General features: G+C 46.1%; 1 protein-coding gene across 8 annotated transcripts in view; it reads right to left on the reverse strand.

Moving 5' to 3' along the window:
* Nucleotides 1–6,745, reverse strand: part of KANSL3 (KAT8 regulatory NSL complex subunit 3) — a 596,819-nt gene extending 590,074 nt beyond the window's left edge. For 2 of the 8 annotated variants that reach the window (XM_085634440.1, XM_085634436.1), the window contains exon 1: nt 6,484–6,745. The gene's annotated coding sequence lies outside the window, so the exon portion shown is untranslated. The remainder of the gene's footprint in view (nt 1–6,483) is intronic. The other 6 variants (XM_085634441.1, XM_085634434.1, XM_085634437.1 and 3 more) reach the window with 5 other exon arrangements.
* Nucleotides 6,746–10,709: the final 3,964 nt, after the last annotated feature.

Below are 10,709 nucleotides of genomic sequence, written 5' to 3' on the forward strand. Positions count from 1 at the left end.
CCAGTCGACCTATACGAGGGTAACCACTGCAGGGCGCTCGCAGGGATACGGTCCTCTATTGGATTCTGGTGGAGTCTCCCGCTGGCCCCGATAGGTCGGGTAGCTTTGGCAAAGATGATTCTGGTCCCGCGGCTTTTATACTATTTCACTAACCTCCCAGTAATCCCGCCTTGCTCCTTCTTCAGGGACTTGGATACACTCCTCAGTTCTTTAATATGGGGTAAGGGGCGGCATAGGATCGTGCTGGCAAAGCTGAAGCTGCCCACGACACAAGGGGGGCTCGGTGCGCCATCATTTGAAGCCTACTTTCTAGCATCGCAGCTCCAGTGGCTTTCATATTGGACGGCAGACAGATATACCCTTGAAACACATACAATCACGGGTCGCATACCCCTGCCAGAGTTACGTCGCCTACTTTTACCAGGATCCCGCCCTGCGCGTACCTACCCCCTACAAGTAGACATAGCCCGGAAGTGCATTCAGCGTATACATCGTATGTCGACAGATTGCCCCCCATACACACCATTACTGCCACTAGTCGGCTGGCCTAGACAAAGGGGGTTCTTTACCTCTGCCATGCTTCGGGAATGGACGTCTAGAGACATTACCGAGGCGGAGACACTGTTTGAAGGAGGACAGCTCCGGCCATACCGACAGCTTATGGACGAATATGACCTACCCCCAGGACAGTTCCTGCTTCACCGACAACTCCTCGGCTGCTACCGACCATACTCTGATCTCACATTAGGGGAACCTCCCACTCACCCCGTTCTCCACACAATCTTGCGAATGGGATCGGGTCGCCATCTCACCACATGGCTATACAAATAGATCAGAGAACTGACACCCCCGCTACTGGGATCTCTACGGGCCCTTTTGGAGGAGGAAATGGGGCGACCGTTTCATGATAGCGAGTGGGACAGAGCGATAGAGTTCCCCAAAAACATTTCCAGGAACGCTCGGTTCAAGAACATACAATTTCACATCCTACATAGGGCCTACCTAACGCCAGCGCACCTTCAACGCTTCTACCCCGACACAACCTTCCTCTGCCCTCGTTGTCAGGCAGGGGATGCAGCCTTTTCCCACATGTTCTGGACCTGCCCGGGCATCCAGACCTATTGGTCATTTATCCACTCGACGCTCAGGGATCTCACCAGGCTGTCCCATCTGACTACTTGGGAGGGCTGTGCACTCGGCATTCTGGGACGGAGGAAACGACACAAAATAACAATGCGCTTTGTTTTCCTAGCCCACCTACTGGCCAAACACTGTATAGCCATGCACTGGCGGGCCCCATCAGGTCCTCCGATCGCGGCATGGGTGGGGGCGGTTCTCAAATGGGCGGCGGCCGAGGAAGATGCAATCAGGGAGGAAATAGTCAAAGGTATTCGTAAGGTCCCAATCTCCCTAGAATGGGCGCTCCTGCTGCACCAATTTAGACAGTCCCAGATTCCGGAGACTCCAGTCATCGACTTAAATACCCCCGGCACCACACAACCTCACACTGCACAGGCTCCCAGGATAGGAGGTTCTCCTCCACAACCCTCCGCGCTACCCTTAGATCCATCGGATCCATCCTCCCCCGGCAGGAACGCTCAACAGCACTCCATATCAGCCCGCATACCCACTCCCTCCTCAGTGAATAGTAGCTGCAGGATGGAGTAGGCAATAACGGACTCCTAGTATACGCCTAACCCAAACACTAAGAACCCCATGGCACTCCCCAGTTCAGTTCTCCCCCTAGTTTTTCTTTAACTGGCACAGACCTGCTACACCACAGACCACATTCACACCGACCAGGATGTAAACGTAATCTCGATATCAACGATGGTCTACCTTGCTACTTATATGTTACAGTCATTTATGCGAAACATGATAAATGCACGTTTATATTACTAAATGCCAATAAAAAGAATTAAAAAAAAAAAATGTGTATATGTCTATTAAAGTGCACTCCATTGTGTATTTTTTTAAAGATAATATATGGAAATATATAGACAAATGATTTTATAACTTGTACCTATACTTTGTCTTTACCCCATATATACACCACACCATTGCCTACAGTCACAATATATACACACACAAGTTATAAGAGTGCCTAACGGACTACATTTTTCAAAAACCTATCAAATCTGCTAGATCCTTTAAATGATCGCTAAACCTCAAAGACATTAATTTCTGTTGCTTGTATAATACTTCAGATCAGGCTTGAATAGCAATAGCAAATCCTGAGAAGAGAAACAGCAAATCCCCAAAAAACTGTGAAACAGAGCGTTCAAGTGGCTTTATAACTAACAACTTCAGCCACACCGGACTCTTCAGCCCACAGTACTTGCATTCTGGGACTTGTAGTTGCACGTTCTCTTGGTTAGACTGACCGTTATTCTTACTGAGCAGATGATGCCCGTTTGAATGGCTGCATTAGAAGCTCTCAGACTGGCCTTAGGTCTGCTGTTTTGGTTGCTACATTGAAAGTGAATATACCTCCAATTAGCATCGGGGAATGCAATCAGTTTCTCAAGCTGCATTGTGCATCTATCTACTTTTGCAGCAGCTCTTTGCTACACTATTATACCTCTCGTGCTCACAGTGTGCAAGGTTACACAAGAGCTAAAAGCATCCCGCGCCGCACCTCACTTTTTTGTATTATATTAAATTAGAAATATATAGATAATTATCTCTCCACCATAGCTTCACCGACAATATCTACCAATCAACATCAAAGGAGTCTCCCTCCATCTTTTAACCCTACACCCCAACACTTATCCCCCCCTTGCCCTCCCTTTCGAGTTGTACTCACTTCAGAACCTATTGAGCCACTTAACATTCCATGCTCAGCCCTACTCTCCTTAGAAAACAAACTAGGATTCCTCTATCTCCCAGTTTGAAGCTAGCATCTCACTCCTAAGTGCTAAAATATTCCCTTTACCCAACAACCTAATCCCCCTGGTGAGCACTCACTTCCCCAAACTCCTGAGGGGTACCCTGCTCCCGCGCCCCAAAAAAGCCAAATACAATCTGTCCCCTTTAGACATCTCTAATTTATTGGCTAGTTACAAGACTTCTAACGCCAACCCCCTCACCTGCTAATTCTAATCTTTGCACTATTCCGACCATCTCCTTTGTCTGAACTGAACATCAGCCTTATTCTACCCTGGCACCATCCATCAGGAACATTATCCCTATCGCTCCTAAAAGCCCTAACACCCCCTTAAACAAAACAGTCTTGTCAGAGTTGCACTGTTTGCTTCACAACTGCAGATCTGCAAACAAACACAATCTCAGATATCTTGATATATGTTTCCTCACTGAGACCTGGTTCAACAACACCCCACATACTATTTTCGATCTTCTGCTACCCACCCACTATTCCAATATCAGAAATGATAGAGTATATTAAGTTGGGGGAGGCGTTGCAGTTATCTTCATAAACTCCCTTCACTTCAAGGTTTTTCCCAACAGCTCCTTCCAGACATTTGAATGCCTTTCTCTGGAGCTTCAAGTACAACACTGCTCCCCTTTCAGGGTTCATGCCATGTATCACCCGCCTGGTGACTGCTTTACCTTCTTGGAGGAATTCACCAACTTTGCCAGTGACCAATACTCTAAAAGACACAGACAGATTTTTCTGGGAGACTTTAATCTTCACTGGGGTTCTTTGGAAGATTCAGCTGCCAACAGGCTTGCCACTTTTCTCTCAGTAAATTATCTTATCCAAAATTGCATGAAACCGACACACTCTAAGGGCTCCATTCTTGACCTTATTATATCCAAAGCAGATATGCTAACTAGTGCTGACCCTATTCAAGTAGACTGGTCTGACCACTTCCTCATCCCCTTCTCTCTGCACCCATCTCACTCTGTAACTCTTGGCCAACCTAAAAGGATTACTACCTGGTTACGTAACACCCAAAACATCGACCTTGACATTCTGTGCAATTCTGCTATGTTATCACTTCCAATGTTAGACCCCAACTCTGATGTCAAGGATCTTACCTCCCAATGCCTCTCCAGTCTTGCAGTCAAAATTGAAAATGTTGCTCCACCATAAAGTAAAAAGAAAAGGCCTACTCCTTCTGCACCATGGTTTAATAAATCCCTATCTGAAGAAAGGAAGAACTTGAGATACCTGGAGAAACAATGGAGACAATCTTCTTCCAGCACTAATCTCTCTAATCTACGTTGAGCAATATCGAACTACCACAAACACATCTTCAGTGAAAAAGCGTTGCACTTCAGAACCCTCCTCGACTCAGCCAAAAACAGACCTAAAAAAGTATTTGACCTCATCAAAAGTACAAATATCTCTCCCTCACCATCAATTTTGACGACCCTCCAATGAAAGCAGCAGAATTTGGTCTATTCTTTGATGGAAAAGTGAAATCGCTGGTGGATCAGGTCATTCATCCTACCCCCCTAGAGGAGCGCAAATCCTTAGTCACATGGCAGTATTTTGACATCACTGAAGATGCCCTCCTCAAAAGCATTCTTGAAACAAAACGCTCTAACCATTCTTTCGACCCCATTCCTAGTGACATCGCCACTGACTTCTACACACACACTCTTTCCTATTGGACCAGTCTGGTTACCTCTTACTCAACCAAGGCTCCCTTCCTGTGCCCTTAAAACAGGACAGGTTATCCCACTTCTTAAATACCCTCCGCTGATGCGAATGACCTCAACAGTGTACGTCCTATCAACAACCTCCCTTTTCTTGCGAAAATCATAGAAAGATGTGTGGCTAAACAACTTTCCCTGCATATCAAGGATAACAACCTTCTCAATGAATTCCGATCTGGCTTTATGCAAGACTGCAGCACTGAAACAGCCCTGCTTCAAGTGATCAATGATGCCCTGTGTGTACTTGACTCTGGGGAGTCTCGTTTCTTCTTGACCTTTTTGCAGCCTTTGCCTCTGCTGATCACAACAATCTTCTGAATATTTTTAAAGAAAGAATGGGCTTGGAAGGCACAGTGCTCAAATGGTGTGCTCCATTCCTCTTGGGTAGATCTCAATTGATCAAAATAGCTACCAGCCTTTCAAATTCAATGACAGTAGTTCTGGGCTCTATCCTCACACACACTTTGTTCAATCTTGACTTGGAGCTGTTGGGAAATCTCCAAAGAAAATCTGGGATCCATTACCACCTTTATGTTGATGACAACCAAATCTACCTTAAGGTGTCTTCCGCACACGACATCTCAATCCTCAACACCACTCTCAACTCTATCCAAAATTGGATGTCAACTCATTCTAAATCCTTCTAAACTGAATTCCTTCTTCTCTCTACCTCACTCTCTCCTCCTCCTGTTCAATCTTGGATAGACAAGCTGAAATTACTTAACAAACCCATCGTTGCCGACAGCACTAAATCCCTTGGTGTCATACTAGACAAAAGGCTCAATCTACAATCCCACATCAATTCCATCGCCAAGAATGCACGTTACCAACTTCGTCTTCTCGGGGGGGGGGGGGGGGGTGGTTCAGCGTTTCTTTACGGAGCATTGCCTAAAACCCTTGGTCCAATCTCAGGTTCTCTCTCTCTAGATTGGACTATTGCAATTCTCTCCTTGCAGGACAATCTACAAGACTGCCTGTATCACCCACAAAGCCTTGCACACTTCCACCCCTCGATACCTGGTGAATAAACTAAAAATCTCAGGCGGCTCTAGACCTTCACGCAATGCTAAAAACCTACTGCTCAAGCCCCCCACTAACAAAAGGGAAATATTTATGGCTCAATCCGTCTCAGGCAATGCGGCTAGAATCTGGAACTGGCTACTCCATTACTCCGAACCAACACCACTATCCGGACTTCCAAAACAGATCTCAAATCTCTTCTGTTCTAAAGACACTTCCAGGATTAATTTAACCCTTTTCATGACCATCAAGCCCGCTTGGCATTCACTTGAGCCCAACGTTGTACGTGTATTCTATACCTGTACTAACACATTTTTTGCCACTTCTTATTTTATTTTTTACTTTTTTAACTACCCTGATTGTATATGTAACTTGTAAGTATGTAAATCTCCTCATGTTACGTACTTGGTTCTATTATAAAGCGCTCTGACACCTTTGGGTTAAGTCCACGTAATATAAAACTGCATTACATAAAAAAAAATAGCATATAGCTTACTGTGGTGCCAAAAACGTTTTCGCACAATCTGGTCAGAAAACGGCAGCAGGTAATGACCATGGACATAAGCACTCAGTGAGCGTTGCAGCTCTCCCAACGTCCTTTCACAGCCGTTTAGTGCACAAAGGAGAGCACTGGTGACATTTGTTTACACTATGAACATTCAGTTCTCATTGTACTCACGATGAACTGTCACTCGAAGTGGCAAACATGATCACACATAAAACATGGAAATATCACAAATAAGTGGAATGAAAAAGTTGCCAGTTATAGGTGAAAGAAAGAGGCTGCATAAGGATACAGGTTTCTCACTTACAGAGATACATATGGAAATAGCATACCTTGTGCGCGACCTATTATCCGCCCGATCTTCATGATTAGCGACGTCCGGAGGGACAGTTTAGAAGATCCTATGACCAGGTAATGCAAAAAAGACTGCTACTGAGGAGCAGTAGACCGTGGACCGCTTCAGCACTTCCCATTGTGTATTATGAAGCTGAAGTAAGGGGTAGACTTCCGCCGAAGATAGCCATCCGGCCTGCACCTTGCGTAATGAGTACGTCAGTTCCCGTTCTCACGTCGAGTCTCCATTTCAGCGGCCTTAGTAACAGCGAACATCACGTGATCTATGTAGAAAGCGAAAGCGAAAGCGGAAGCTTTGAGTGTGTTTTGTACCGACAGGTAGATTTCTTACCTTCAATATTGGCTGAGGACAGGACAGACAAATGGAAACGCTTAGACTACAGGAGAAGCCCGTGTAGCAGGGCAGGGGGTAGGATTCACAGTGCGGAGGGGAGTGATGTGGTCTCCATGAAATGGCAATAAGAAGTGTCCGAACTGCCGAGTTACCCATTTTGAAACTGCGGGACCAGGTTTCGCAATTCGGACTCCCAGAGCCGATTCACCATGCTCTGATCCTGCTATAATTATGATATGTTTAATAATGCCCTCGTCTTACCCGTTTCCTTCTTCTAATTCAACCAAGTTCACTGTGCTCTGGTTGATATTAGAAAGTTAATATACGTTTTGTTCTGACCTTTGAACGACATTCTACGATCCGATCTGTTGTGTATGCACCTTCTATTTACAGCTGCCACATTTGCATACTTACCGCTTGCTTTTTTAGGTCGAGCCTACAGCGCTTTCGCTGCATATGGCCTGGTACTCCCCCAAATCCCCTCTTTACCTTTGGTACCCACAGCCCTTGTCCGGATGAGGTCTCCCTCCCTCAAGGCAAGTATTGAGACCACACCAATATTTGGATTAGGGGGTGTAACCCCCCGGCCGTATTTATTGCAAAATTAAAAAACATTATTTATTAAAATTATGTACAATTACGCAGAAAGGCCAGATACATTGTTAGACAGATGATGTCACATGGCTATCCTTAACTCCAATACACACGACACTCCTACCGTAAATCTAACAATGCATATATTCACTTTCTGCGTGTCCCCTCTAGAGCCTACGGAAAGGTCAATGGCAGCCTCCAGATCCCAGCAAACGACGAGAAATGACTTCGCCGGAGTCGGCTTGCGCAGGGGGTACAGCTTATCGGACGGATACTTTCCCCCGGGCCCCCCTACGCCCTGTGTCTTAAACTCCATAACGGGGGCTGCAGAAATTCTGCATACTTGCGCCCTGATGCGCATGCGCGTGCGGGGTGGCCACAGGCCCACTGGAAAGAATGACTCCCCCGGCCCCCGCACCCCAACAGCCTACCTACCGGCTGTCACTGCCCCTGGAGTTACATGTTTCTGACCGCTAAGGACCGAAGACTATGCTTACCAATCATGACCTTACCGCCTGACCGGAGACACACACACAACTAAATACGACATTATTACCTGAAAAAAAAATAACATGTACTGACATTTATTTAAACTTTACATTTCAATCACATAACTCTGTATTAACCAATCATGTACTTGACATGCTTACAAATAATGACACTTTTATTATTATACATTCACCAAAACATCATATTGTCATTAACTCTATCTCCTGAGATACCTGCAATAAAAGTAAATGAGCAAAGCAAATACATTACTGACAAACACATTTAAAATGTACCAAATCATCAAATTTACATTACTTCCATCTCCTGAGATACCTGCAATCAAATCAAAAGAACAAAACAAATACATTACTGATAAACACCATTAAAATGTACCCAATCATCAAGTTTACATTAATGCTATCTCCTGAGATACCTGTAATGAAAATTGTCTAACAGAACAATCAAAATACATTCCTGACCAATGCAATTAAATTGCCTGCCTTAGGGGATGGTGGGTGGGGAAAAATACATTACGGGCCGCTGGTGGCCCGGGTGCTGTGCCCGTGGAGAGCAAAGAACAAGAGACTGTTCTGCTCCCCACACCCCCTTTTAAAGGAGGGGGCACGGGCCAGGCCGGTCTAAACCGGCCGGACCCCCACGCTGGATGTCCGTGTGAACCGGAAGCACTAAAGTGCTTCCGGTTCACGCCACGCAGAACGCCGCCTATTGGATGTTTATGGGGAAGGTGGGAGTGCTCCCACCTCCTCCTTTCCCCCGGGGACAGGTCCGACTGCCATAATGGCGGCGCGCGCTACTTAGCGCTCGGCCTTGCCCATATGGCCTGGTACTCCCGCAAGTCCCCTCTTTACCTTTGGTACCCACAGCCCTTGTCCGGATGAGGTCTCCCTCCCTCAAGGCAAGTATTGAGACCACACCAATTTTTGGATTAGGGGGTGTAACCCCCCCGGCCGTATTTATTGCAAAATTAAAAAACATTATTTATTAACATTATGTACAATTACGCAGAAAGGCCAGATACATTGTTAGACAGATGATGTCACATGGCTATCCTTAACTCTAATACACACGACACTCCTACCGTAAATCTAACAATGCATATATTCACTTTCTGCGTGTCCCCTCTAGAGCCTACGGAAAGGTCAATGGCAGCCTCCAGATCCCAGCAAACGACGAGAAATGACTTCGCCGGAGTCGGCTTGCGCAGGGGGTACAGCTTATCGGACGGATACTTTCCCCCGGGCCCCCCTACGCCCTGTGTCTTAAACTCCATAACGGGGGCTGCAGAAATTCTGCATACTTGCGCCCTGATGCGCATGCGCGTGCGGGGTGGCCACAGGCCCACTGGAAAGAATGACTCCCCCGGCCCCCGCACCCCAACAGCCTACCTACCGGCTGTCACTGCCCCTGGAGTTACATGTTTCTGACCGCTAAGGACCGAAGACTATGCTTACCAATCATGACTTTACCGCCTGACCGGAGACACACACACAACTAAATACGACATTATTACCTGAAAAAAAAATAACATGTACTGACATTTATTTAAACTTTACATTTCAATAACATAACTCTGTATTAACCAATCATGTACTTTACATGCTTACAAATAATGACACTTTTATTATTATACATTCACCAAAACATCATATTGTCATTAACTCTATCTCCTGAGATACCTGCAATAAAAGTAAATGAGCAAAGCAAATACATTACTGACAAACACATTTAAAATGTACCAAATCATCAAATTCACATTACTTCCATCTCCTGAGATACCTGCAATCAAATCAAAAGAACAAAACAAATACATTACTGATAAACACCATTAAAATGTACCCAATCATCAAGTTTACATTAATGCTATCTCCTGAGATACCTGTAATGAAAATTGTCTAATAGAACAATCAAAATACATTCCCGACCAATGCAATTAAATTGCCTGCCTTAGGGGATGGTGGGTGGGGAAAAATACATTACGGGCCGCTGGTGGCCCGGGTGCTGTGCCCGTGGAGAGCAAAGAACAAGAGACTGTTCTGCTCCCCACACCCCCTTTTAAAGGAGGGGGCACGGGCCAGGCCGGTCTAAACCGGCCGGACCCCCACGCTGGATGTCCGTGTGAACCGGAAGCACTAAAGTGCTTCCGGTTCACGCCACGCAGAACGCCGCCTATTGGATGTTTATGGGGAAGGTGGGAGTGCTCCCACCTCCTCCTTTCCCCCGGGGACAGGTCCGACTGCCATAATGGCGGCGCGCGCTACTTAGCGCTCGGCCTTGCCCATATGGCCTGGTACTCCCGCAAGTCCCCTCTTTACCTTTGGTACCCACAGCCCTTGTCCGGATGAGGTCTCCCTCCCTCAAGGCAAGTATTGAGACCACACCAATTTTTGGATTAGGGGGTGTAACCCCCCCGGCCGTATTTATTGCAAAATTAAAAAACATTATTTATTAACATTATGTACAATTACGCAGAAAGGCCAGATACATTGTTAGACAGATGATGTCACATGGCTATCCTTAACTCTAATACACACGACACTCCTACCGTAAATCTAACAATGCATATATTCACTTTCTGCGTGTCCCCTCTAGAGCCTACGGCAAGGTCAATGACTGGCAGCCTCAAGATCCCAGCAAACTACGAGAAATTACTTAGCCAGAGTCGGATTGCGCAGGGGGTACAGCTTATCGGACGGATACTTTCCCCCGGGCACCCCGTACTCCCTGTGCCTTAAACTCCATAACGGGGGCTGCAGAAATTCTGCATAC

This window comes from Triturus cristatus, chromosome 11 (genome assembly GCF_964204655.1).
Source record: "Triturus cristatus chromosome 11, aTriCri1.1, whole genome shotgun sequence".
NCBI classification, from domain to species: Eukaryota; Metazoa; Chordata; class Amphibia; order Caudata; family Salamandridae; genus Triturus; species Triturus cristatus.